The sequence below is a fragment of the Dendrobates tinctorius genome, unplaced genomic scaffold, assembly GCF_039654945.1.
Source record: "Dendrobates tinctorius isolate UK_male_01 unplaced genomic scaffold, ASM3965494v1 ptg000503c, whole genome shotgun sequence".
Lineage (NCBI taxonomy): Eukaryota > Metazoa > Chordata > Amphibia > Anura > Dendrobatidae > Dendrobates > Dendrobates tinctorius.
The window spans coordinates 658895-671795 of NW_027362162.1; the positions used below are offsets into that span (position 1 = coordinate 658895).

General features: G+C 46.6%; 1 pseudogene; it reads left to right on the plus strand.

The window, feature by feature from the left end:
- LOC141078106 (uncharacterized) overlaps window positions 1–12901 on the plus strand; it is a 766429-nt pseudogene that overhangs the window by 458157 nt on the left and 295371 nt on the right.

Here is a 12901-nt window from a genome sequence, read left to right on the forward strand (position 1 = left end):
TTTCCAAGGATTTTGTCCCACCTTCCCCTGATGACACATAGGGTGACAGAAAAATGGCTTGCTTTGGTCCACCTCTTCCTGGGACTTCACCTATTTCGCCTTTTGCATCAGCTGAATGTCCAACATCAACATATGCCACTTTCTATAACTCCCTAACTGTGCTGCCTCCCCCCCCATGGCCGGGGTCACCACCTAGCGCACGACACCGTGCGAGTGCCGTTGCCCTGGACAGGTGGGTAGGTCGACTCTTGGGCGCGGGCACTGGCACAGGGTCCCTCATAGTGCAATCAAGTGTCTCTGACGGTGGTGGTGCACACCCGCCGTCAGACACACCGCTGTACTATGAGGGGCCCAGTGCCAGTACCGACGCCCACGAGTGGGCCCCCCTTGCTTGGGCAGGACCCCAGCAGTTGCAATCTTTACCTCTCCCTGCTCCTCCGCTGTGTAATCTGGGCCGTCAAATCCATACTGTGCCTGACACCGTCTGAGCCTGCCTCCTGAGACATATATTTTGAATGTGTACGCTATCCATACATGTTATCTGGGGATACGGTACCCTTTCTAACCTTTGTGCAATCACGTGCAATCCATACTGGGCCTAACACCGTCTGAGCCTGCCTCCTGAGACATATATTTTGAATGTGTACGCTATCCATACATGTTATCCGGGGAAATGGTACCCTTTCTAACCTTTGTGCAATCATGTGCAATCCATACTGGGCCTAACACCGTCTGAGCCTGCCTCCTGAGACATATATTTTGAATGTGTACGCTATCCATACATGTTATCCGGGGATACGTTACCCTTTCTAACCTTTGTGCAATCACGTGCAATCCATACTGGGCCTGACACCGTCTGAGCCTGCCTCCTGAGACATATATTTTGAATGTGTACGCTATCCATACATGTTATCCGGGGATACGGTACCCTTTCTAACCTTTGTGCAATCACGTGCAATCCATACTGGGCCTGACACCGTCTGAGCCTGCCTCCTGATGTATAGACATATATTTTGAATGTGTACGCTATCCATACATGTTATCCGGGGATACGGTACCCTTTCTAACCTTTGTGCAATCACGTGCAATCCATACTGGGCCTGACACCGTCTGAGCCTGCCTCCTGAGACATATATTTTGAATGTGTACGCTATCCATACATGTTATCCGGGGATACGGTACCCTTTCTAACCTTTGTGCAATCACGTGCAATCCATACTGGGCCTAACACCGTCTGAGCCTGCCTCCTGAGACATATATTTTGAATGTGTACGCTATCCATACATGTTATCCGGGGATACGGTACCCTTTCTAACCTTTGTGCAATCACGTGCAATCCATACTGGGCCTGACACCGTCTGAGCCTGCCTCCTGAGACATATATTTTGAATGTGTACGCTATCCATACATGTTATCCGGGGATATGGTACCCTTTCTAACCTTTGTGCAATCACGTGCAATCCATACTGGGCCTGACACCGTCTGAGCCTGCCTCCTGATGTATAGACATATATTTTGAATGTGTACGCTATCCATACATGTTATCTGGGGATACGGTACCCTTTCTAACCTTTGTGCAATCACGTGCAATCCATACTGGGCCTAACACCGTCTGAGCCTGCCTCCTGAGACATATATTTTGAATGTGTACGCTATCCATACATGTTATCCGGGGATACGGTACCCTTTCTAACCTTTGTGCAATCACGTGCAATCCATACTGGGCCTGACACCGTCTGAGCCTGCCTCCTGAGACATATATTTTGAATGTGTACGCTATCCATACATGTTATCCGGGGATACGGTACCCTTTCTAACCTTTGTGCAATCACGTGCAATCCATACTGGGCCTAACACCGTCTGAGCCTGCCTCCTGATGTATAGACATATATTTTGAATGTGTACGCTATCCATACATGTTATCTGGGGATACGGTACCCTTTCTCACCTTTGTGCAATCACGTGTAATCCATACTGGGCGTGAGAACGGCTGGCGAGCTGTTAAGCAAGCTACAGCACCTGTGGTTTGCACACGTAAGTTTTTAATTTTTTCAGGAATGACGGTTAGGCCTAATTCCGGAACTGCGGTTGACCTGCACTTACTGGGAAATCATCGTTCGCGGGTAATAATTGTAATCAGTGATCCCCATCACTAGCGTTGTTCAGCGGGTTTTCTGCACCCGTAAGCGACAAACGCTGGCCTTTTCAGTGTAGCGCACATGCAGCCACGGACATGTAAGGGCATGACACACCAGTTATTGGCCAATCTCATGTGCCAGAGCCTCACGTGTCCCTCTAGTAAGCCGGACTCGGACCGCGGGGCATGACGGAGTCTCGTTCGTTAACAGAATTAAGCTTGCAATGTGTGCATCTGTTCTGTAGCTGGCATGGTTGAGGTTTCCCAGGTGGAGTCGAATTTAACCGTAGGCTCCACTCCTGGTGGTGCCCTTCTGGACATTCCTTTAAGGTTCAGCTTTACAACCATACTGCCCACGTAAAACAAACACTTTGCCTTCATGAACGCTGTTTGGAGGGTCATGACTCGTGGGAATAATGCCGCCCAATCAGTTAACCTGCTAGAGAGATCCTTCGTTGCTCCCAAGCATGACATCACACTCCCTAGGAAGAAGGTAATGCCACTGTGGCGACCGTACTCCTGGGGGCGACACAAGTGCACTGATGCCCAGCCACTGCTCGATGAATCTGCTGGTACATTGACCCAGACCACTACATTCCCCTCGCATGCTACATGACCTGAATCTGACCCTGATGAAACTCAGGTTACCCTTCCCATATACAGTTCCATCTTACACGGTGACAAAGAGGAAGCTGCAGATGAAAGTGCAGGTTCGGCCCACCCGCCATCAGACACACCACCGTACTATCATGGGCCCTGTGCCAGTGCCGTCGCCAACGAGTGGGCCCCCCCTGCTTGCCCAGGATCACAGCACTTGCAAAGTTGAAATACTGTGCAGTGAGATGGAAGATGGGGACGACAAGGAATCCAGAGAAGTACAGGGATTCCCTAGCGAGGAGACTTATTTGATTGTTTTCAATGTTGGGACAGCAATTTTTGGGGAGCACTATACTCTGGAGAATGATAGATGGGGCCAACCATACACTGGAACATTCCAAAGGTGTACATCAGACACTGGAGCAGCATTTACAGGGCCCATTATACACTAGAGCATTAGAAATGGGGCCCATTATGTTTGGAGCATTATTTGGGCCCATAAGACAGTGGAGCTTCATCCATGGGGACCAACATATACTGTAGCATTATGTGGAGCTCATCATATACTGTTTCAAACATTATATGGGACCAATGATTCTGTATGGAGAAATAGATGGGCCTCATCATGAGATGTAAAAAGTGAGGTATTTTTCATTGTACTATACTGCTATTTCTCTGCCGTATCGGAGCATGATGAGTTGTGGTATGTGTTAAAGGGGCGCTCTTTCGCCCAGGGCACATGAAAACCTGCAGCCAGCCCTCCCCCCCCACAACTTTAGCCAAATAACCCCCATTTTTCAGTGCGTAACTTGTATTATGAAGTTAATTAAGGTTGACAAGCTTAAGTAAGAAGAATTGATGCTTTTGGCATTCAAATGGGCACTGTAGGTGTGTTTCCTGTCCTCCTCTCACTGCCGACTTTTATTCCCCATTGACTTACATTGGGTTTCGTGTTTCGGGACGACCCCGACTTTTCCCTATAATCGGACGATCTTGCTCGACCCGACTTTTAGAAAAGTCGGGTTTCACGAAACGAAACGCGACCCTAAAAAATCAAAAGTCGCTCAACTCTACTAATGACATAGAATCGTCAAGACCAGAGGAAACAGGAAATCCCACCATAGTATCTTTTAAAGTCTCAGACAAACCCTTCTGAAAGAGAGCTGCCAATGCATTCCATGTAGTAAGGACCGCCCACCTTCAGAATTTCTGACAGTATAACTCTGCAGGATCCTGACCCTGGTTCAATGCCAATAGGGCTCTCTCAGCTTGATCAATAGCATTAGGTTCATTATATAACAACTCCAAGGCTTGAAAAAATGCATCCACATTAGTCAAAACAGGATCTTCAGGTGTCAAAGAAAACGCCCAATCCTGGGGATCGCCGCGCAGCAAGGGGATGGTAATTTAACCTGCTGCGCAGAGCTCCCCGATGAGTTAGGCTTCAAGGCAAGAAATAATTTACAATTCTTAAAATTCAAAAATTTAGACCGATCCCCAGAAAACACATCAGGAGCAGGGATCCTTGGTTCAACAGCATGTGAATGAGTGAGAAAGGCGGAAATTCCCCGCACTTCAGCAGCGAGCTGCTCCACATGATCAGACAATTGCTTAATCTCCATCAAGGAGAAAAAGAAAAAAAAAAAGAATCCTCCTACGGCCCCAGGAAAAAAAAGAAAATATACATACAAAAAAAAAATTCTGACACTTTTTTTTTTTTTTTTTTATTTACAATTCTCTCCTGCTTTTGAGTACCCTAGAATCTGCGGTATGGCTGGTGATTCTGTTATGAATGGGTCACCGAGGAGGAAAAAAACAAAAAGCATGCTAAGCCCAGAAAACCAGAGAGGTTGGCAACTAGCAGTAGCCATGGAGCTTGCCTACGGAGGTCCTAGACGCCTCGTCACGGCCGGAGAACTAAATAAGCATAAAGGAAGAAAGGGGAAATCTAAACTACCCCAAAGCAATAGACAGCCCCCAACATGTATTGTCTGTGAAACAAGATGAAAACACAGACACAGATAGAAAGATAGGCTGATCAAACCATGGGGCCCTCACTAACTAGAAAGGACAGGAAAGAAAAGCTGCTGTCTGCAATCACGCAAAAAACCCTGCCAAAAAAAATGTCCAACACGTCTGATAGAAAAAGGCCCTGAAGTCGCTAGACTTCAAATCACTATATCAGCACTCAGGTATATTCTGAAGACAGAGCAAAAGAGATCAACTGATCACAGACAAAATGGGGATTCAGCCCAGTCCCAGCCAGGGCTGGCTGAACACAAAAACTAAGTAAACCAGACAAAATCTCATATGAACAATAGCAGAGAAAACTTAGCTTTAGGAAGGCAGGAACCAAACTGGAAACCAGAAGCCACAGTCAGGAAAAATCGCCAGCAAGAAACTAGGGAGTCGGCTGCCTTAAATCCAATCAGAAACTCCTGATGTCCAATCGCAGTCCTCTTCCTCAGGTGGCCAGTCTCTGCCATTTAGATCAGCTTCATTACCTCCCTTCACCAGCAGAGGGAGTCCTGATAGAGAACTCACTACTCCTCTGTCACAGCCAGCTCCATAACCCTCACCAGAAGCCAGAGGCAAACCCGAAAATGAGCTCACAGCAGATTCCCTCCGGTCCATCATAGCATCCATGGAGTAGGGAGAATACCTTGCCTCCATAGACATACAAGACGCATATCTCCACATAACATTTGCTCCCGCCCATCAAAGGTTTCTCAGGTTCGCGGTCAACCAAGACCACTACCAGTTTGTCGCTCTCCCGTTCGGACTCACCACAGCTTCAAGAACGTTTACCAAGGTCATGGCAGCCACCATGGATTTTCTACACTCCAGAGGCATTCTAGTCGTTCCGTATCTAGACGACCTTCTCATCAAGTGTTCCACCTTCAAGGACTGCGAGGTCAGTGTCTCAATCACAATCGACACACTAAGTCGTCTGGGATGGTTAGTCAATTTACAAGAATCATCGACTACCCCGAGTCAGACTTTAACCTTCCTGGGAATGCTATTCGACACCTCCAGGGGTCTTGTGGTCCTTCCCAAGGACAAGACACTGGCCCTCCGTCTAGGAGTGCGCACACTCCTCCGCAAACCTCCCCGATCTCTCCGGTTTGCCATGAGAGTCCTCGGCAGGATGGCAGCAGCAATGGAGGCAGTGCCATTTGCCCAGTTTCACCTCAGTCCTCTTCAACTAGCCATCCTCAGGTCTTGGGACAAGAACCCCTTCTCCCTCGACAGGGAGTTCCGGTTGACATCGTCAACCAGGAGGTCCGTACATTGGTGGCTCAAGCCAACTTCGCTTACAAGAGGAAAACCCTTTCTTTCAGGTCAGTGGAAGGTCCTGACCACCGATGCAAGCCTGACAGGTTGGGGTGCGGTGCACCTACATCACAGGGCACAAGGCAAGTGGTCACCAATGGAAGCGACCTTGCCCATCAATATCCTGGAAATTCGGGCCATCTTCCTGGCACTGAGAACCTTTCATCACCTGCTGGCGGCCTCTCACATATGGAAACAGTCGGACAATGCCACGGCGGTGGCATATGTGAATCACCAAGGCGGGACCTGTAGTGTCCAGGCGATGAGAGAAGTAACACATATTCTCCACTGGGCGGAAGACACCAGGTCGGTACTCTCGGCGGTCCACATTCCAGGGGTGGAAAACTGGGAAGCAGACTTCCTCAGCAGGCAAGGAATCGACTCGGGGGAGTGGTCTCTCCACCCCGAAATTTTTTACCAGATCTGTCAACGCTGGGGAACCCCGGATGTGGACCTAATGGCATCCCATCTCAATGCCAAGGTCTCCAATTTCATGGCCAGGACACACGACCCGCGGTCGCTCGGAGCGGATGCCCTGGTTCAGGACTGGACCCATTTCCAGCTCCTGTACATCTTTCCACTCTCCTCCTGATCTCCAGAGTAGTGAGGAAGATCAAACAAGAGGGAGTTCCAACCATCCTGATCGCGCCGGACTGGCCCAGACGTACATTGTACGCCGACATCGTTCATCTTACAGCAGACGCCCCCTGGCGTCTCCCCGATCGTCACGACCTTCTGTCACAAGGTCCGTTCTACCATCAGAATTTAGGGGCTCTCAATTTGACGGCATGGCCCTTGAAACCCGGATTCTAACCCAGGCAGGGTTCACACCAGATGTCATTGCGACCATGATTAGGGCAAGGAAGCCAGCTTCTGCCAAGATTTATTATTGTACCTGGAGAACTTTCTTTTCCTGGGGCGAATCTCATGGACAGGTTCCACTCCCTTATTCTCCCGAAGGTACTAGGTTTCCTTCAGTCGGGCCTAGACGCCAAGCTATCCCTAGGCTCGCTTAAGGGTCAGGTGTCAGCGCTTTCAGTCCTTTTTCAAAGGCGCATTGCTACCAAACCGCAAGTAAGAACTTTTCTCCAGGGAGTTTCCCGATTGGTTCCTCCCTGCAGGCGTCCACTGGAAACGTGGGACCTCAACCTGGTCCTGACAGCATTGCAGGCACCACCCTTCGAACCCCTTAAAGAAGTTCCACTCTGTATTCTGTCACAGAAAGTGGTTTTCCTAGTGGCAATCACCTCGCTACGCAGGGTGTCGGAATTGTCAGCACTTTCCTGCAGACGGCCTTTCCTAGCTTTTCACCAGGACAAGGTGGTCCTCCGTACTGTACCATCCTTCCTTCCGAAGGTTGTGTCCACCTTTCACCTCAATGAGGAAATCTCACTGCCATCCCTTTGTCCGGTTCCGGCTCATAGAGTGCAGAAGGCTCTGCATACGCTTGACCTCATCAGAGCATTGCGGATTTATATGTCCAGGACTGCCCCCTTCCGGAAGTCTGATTCCCTCTTCATTCTTCCGGAAGGCGGTCGCAAGGGCCTGCCGGCCTCCAAGGCTACCCTTGCCAGGTGGATCAAGTCCACCATACATGAGGCTTACCGACTCAACAGTTCCTCTCTTCCGGCCGGTATCACGCCCCACTCTACTCGGGAAGTAGGGGCCTCCTGGGCCATTCGGCACCAGGTTTCGGCACAACAAGTGTGCAAGGCGGCCACTTGAACTAACCTACACACATTTACAAAACACTACAGTGTTCATACCCAGTCCTCAGCGGACGCGAACCTGGGTAGACTGGTTCTGCAGGCGGCAGTGCCCCAAGTTTAGGGTCCTGCTAGCACAATATTCGTCCATTGCTTCCCACCCAGGGACTGCTTTGGGACGTTCCATGGTTCTGTGTCCCCCAATGAGGCGACAGAGTAAAGGAGATTTTTGTGTACTCACCATAAAGCCTCTTTCTCTTAGCCCCTAATTGGGGGACACAGTTCCCACCCTGTTGCCCTTAATTGGTGGCTGTTACGGTTGGGTTCTCATATTGTTCTTTGAGCTTGTACATAGTAGCCTTCTTACAGGCATGGTTATGTTTCTTCCGTTATGTTCCTCCTAATGCTTTTGCACAATACTGGAGAAGGCGGACGCCATCCAGGGGTGTATTCTGCAGAGGAGGAGCCATAGCTAACCTTTTTCAGATTATGCATAGTGTCGCCTCCTAGCGGACAGCAGCATAACACCCATGATTCTGTGTCCCCCAATTAGAGGCTAAGAGAAAGAGATTTTAAGGTGAGTACACAAAAATCTCCTTTTTACACTTCGCTGATCTGTCACATCACAGATCACTGTGACAGATCAGCGATCTGTCACAGGTAGTGCTGCAGGCTTCCTCATGCCGGTGCTTTGCAGGCATGAGGAAGCCACCTCCCTGCAGGCCCCCAAAGGTCCCCACCGCCATTTTGGATTCGGGGACCTGCAGGGAAGGAGGCCCCCGCAACAGCGCTGCACATTGCTCTGCTACGGGGGTCTCAGGAAGCACGGAGGGAGCCCTCTCCCTGCCGATGCTTCCCTAAACCCACGGTACACTGCGATCGTGTTTGATCGCAGTGTGCCAGGGATTAACATGTCAGGACGGTCCGTGACCACCCCTGACATAGTGCCGGGTGTCAGCTGTGATAATCAGCTGACACCTGGCCGCGATCAGCGGCGCTCACCATGTGAGCGCCGCTGATCGCTATGACGTACTATCCCGTCCATGAGCATAGGGGCCCAGGTCCCATGGACGGGATAGTACGTCAGATGGCAAAAGGGGTTAAATGGCATCTGTCTGTAGGAAAAACCCTCCTAAGCCGTCTATATGGGCATGTAGGTCATAAAAAGTTGGACAAAATGATACCCCAATATCTGCGATCTGATGTCTTATGCCAGAGAATTCAACATTCTATTCAATATGTAGATGAGCTGTTAAGATCTATGTGCTGGATGTAGATCTCCCTGAGAATCTGCCTCCACACATTATTTTACATGAAAGGAGCGTTACCAGTGTGAGACATGTAATGACTGGCAGTCTGCTCTCCTGATATACATGTCTCACACTGGTAACACTGCCTTTCATTTAACATAAGCTCTGTAGCTAGATCAGGGAGATCTACGTCCGGCCCATAGATCTTAACAGCTCATTTACATATTCTAGAGAAATCCATGCTTTTCTTAATAAGGCATCAGATCGCAGACATCATGATATCATTTTACACAACTTTATATGACCTACATGTCCATACAGATGGCTTAGGCCTGTTTCACACATCCGTTTTTTCACACTTTGGCGGACGTCAAAAAACGGATGTGTGAAACAGGCCTTAGGAGGAGTTGATCCTACTGATGTAGTCTTTAAAAAGAATACCTAAGCTATTTTTTATTTTTTTTTTTTATTTTGTCCAGAATGGAAAGTTATGAAACTTTCCAAATATCTTCATTAAGGAATTTGTTTTTATTGCTGTTTAACAAAACAAAAAAAAACACCTGTAAATGGCGGCTTTTCCTCAGTCTCTCTGCCTGCCTTCAGCTACATTGCTATCAGAACGTATTCCTTTGGAGTACAGATGATGGCAGTGATGAGTATTGCCTGACTCCTGAGTGTTCTGCTTATCAGAACGATCTCCTGCAGCAGCCTCAGGGACTGAACATATTTTTCGAGTACACCGATATCACTTGGTTAGCATCCGAGCATTCTAGGATATCACCTTATCCAAGCACGTTCTCTCATCACTAGTGCTGTCCCATCACTGCCATCATCTGTACTCCAAATGCGTGCACTCTGATATTAATGCAAATAGACTGGGCAAAATCCGGGGTTTAGAAGCAACTTGCATGTTTTTTTTTTTTTTTTTACTGGAATGAAGACAAATCCCATAATAAAATAATTTGCAAGGTTTTATAATTTTTTTTGTTTTCTCCCCCAATGTGGACCTGTGCACTAGCACGTACACTAGTATTGGTCTATGTGCAGTCTGTTGCACAAACGAATCAAACATACATTTGTCTGAATTTAGGCTCGGGGTAAGTTCAGGCAATTTTTTTTACAGTCTGTGTGCAGCCAGTATTATCCCATTATTATCTAAGGTCTGCATAATATAAAAACCTCCACCAAGAATGATGATGCATTTTAAAACCTTGACCAAGAACTTAGGCTACGTTCCCACGATGAGTTTTGGGTGAGTTTTTTTTAAATTTTTTTTATACAATGCTTCTTTTTGAAAAGAAGGCGCGTAATCTATTTTACTTAAAGGGAATCTGTCACCTCGTTTTTCCGCTATAAGCTGCGGCCACTGCCTTTCGGGGCTTATCTACAACATTCTATAATGCTGTAGATAAGCCCCTGATCTAACCTGGAAGATAAGGAAAACAAGTTTTATTATACTCACCCGGGGGCGGTCCAGTCCGATCTGATGGGTATCGCAGGTCCGGCGCCTTCCATCTTCTAGAGATGATGTCATCATCCTCCTTGCTTTGTGTCTTGGCTCCTGCGCAGGCGTACTGATCTGCCTTGTTGAGGGCAGATCAAAGTACTGCAGTGCGCAGGCACCGGGAAAGGTCAGAGAGGCTCAGCGCCTGCGCACTGCAGGAATATGCTCTGCCCTCAACAGGGCAGATCAGTATGCCTGCGCAGGAGCCGTGACACGAAACAAGGAGGATGATGACATTCACTGCATGAAGATGGAAGGCGCCGGACCTGCGACACCCATCGGATCGGACCAGACCGGTCCGCCCCCGGGTGAGTATAATAAAAGTTGTTTTCCTTATCTTCCAGGTCAGATCAGGGGCTTATCTACAGCATTATAGAATGTTGTAGATAATCCCCAAAAGGAAGTGGCCGCAGCTTATAGCGGAAAAATGAGGTGACAGGTTCCCTTTAATGGGTGCAGAAATAGCGCAGAAAATCTGCAATATCAAAAGCTCATCGTGGGAACGCGGCCTAACAGGTGTTTGCACGGACTTCTGTGAACACTTTCTTGGGTGCGTTTAGGAGAGTACACTTGCTCTGCTTCATTCTTGGATATATAATTTCTAATTTTATTGTATTTTATTTTTTTTCAGCTCATTTTCATCATGTCATTGAACAGCTGAGGTTTCGGCAAGGTACCGTCCTGAGCATATTTCTGTCTGCTGGTATGTAATGTTCCATTTTCAGACTATGAATAGAATTTTATTTTTATCATTTTGTCTTGTGTTTTTTTTTTTTGGTTTTTTTCTTTGCTTAATTTGCACAATTGAGGCCATTTTATTTTTCTTGTAGCTTTTCAGTTTTCATACACTGCAGTGTTTGGAGCATACACCGCTTTTATCTTCATAAGAACAGGTGAGAACGTGTGGCGTTTAGTCCTGATACAGACTTTGTTTCATTGCCATTTTTTTAAATATTATCCCACAAGTAGTAATGGATTAAAACAAACAAACAAATAGAAATGTAAAAACTTTCAGTTATACTTTTCTTTTAAGCTATGTTCACATAAGGTCAGGAAAAACCAAGATGGAAACTCTTGATTTGTCAGACATGCGCCACCGTATCAGCGCTGTTGACAGTAAGGTTATGAAATTAAAAACTTGCCGCGAGTTAGTTCATTTTATTTTTTATTTTTTTTTTTTTTCTCCTGTTTTTTTTCCTGGGGAACATGTTTTAAAATATTTGCATTTTGGGAAGAATTTCAGCAGTGTTAGTAAAGATTTTAGGCACAGAATCCATGTTTACTTCCTGACAATGTGAACATGCTCCTAGGCTTCTCATAACTTCTTAGAAAACTGCTCCATAGCGCAAAGTGTGAACTGAGCCTTTGAAAAAAAAAAGTGTTTTTTGTTTTCTTATTTCTTATTGTAGTTTAATGTTAATTTGAGATTTATCATGCCATGGCTCGTGTGTGGTTGTTGTGTGTTGTTTTTTTTTTTTTGTAAGCTGGGGAAAATGACTGATACACTTTGCATGATATATTTGAGTGATGGGCAATAGTCTTTGTCCACTTTCACCCGGGAGCATGACATGAAGACCACATCTAATAATTGTCATTCGGTCACTTTGCAGCTTGGAAAACGAGGCCGGAGTGGGTCACACCGTGGCTTTGGCCATGACACAGGTCATGTAGCTAAAGATCACTTTGTGCCACTTCTACATCCCCGCATAATGTGAATGTAATGGAGGTTGTATTGCAAACCGCAAGGTGCTGTGACCTTGACAAGCAAATCACAAAAATTCAGACCGTTGGATTTGTTTTTGTGTCTTTGTATTCTCACTGCAATGCAATCACATTCACTTGTATTACTCTGCAAAGTCGTAGCAGCATATTGCGATCTTTGGGCTTGCAACCAACATTGCAGCCAAAGCTGCTGCATAGCCATACCCCAATGGTATATGCACACAGTGGTGTTTTTTGAACAGAAATTGAGCAGAAACTCCCCAAATCCTTTTAACCCCTTTAACCTCCTAGGTGGTTTGCACGTTCATGACCGGGCCAATTTTTACAATTCTGACCACTGTCCCTTTATGAGGTAATAACTCTGGAACGCTTCCATGGATCCCAGTGATTCTGACTTTGTTTTCTCGTGACATATTGTACTTAATGTTAGTGGTAACATTCATTCATATAACTTGCGTTTATTTGTGGAAAAAAAAAAACGGAAGTTTGGGGAAAACTTTGAAAATTTCGCAATTTTCAAAGTTTGCATTTTCATGTCTTTAAAACAGTGAAATATGTCACACAAAATAGCTAATAAATAACATTTCCCACATGTTTACTTTACATCAGCACAATTTTGGAACCAAAATTTTTTTTTTTTATAGGAAGTTAT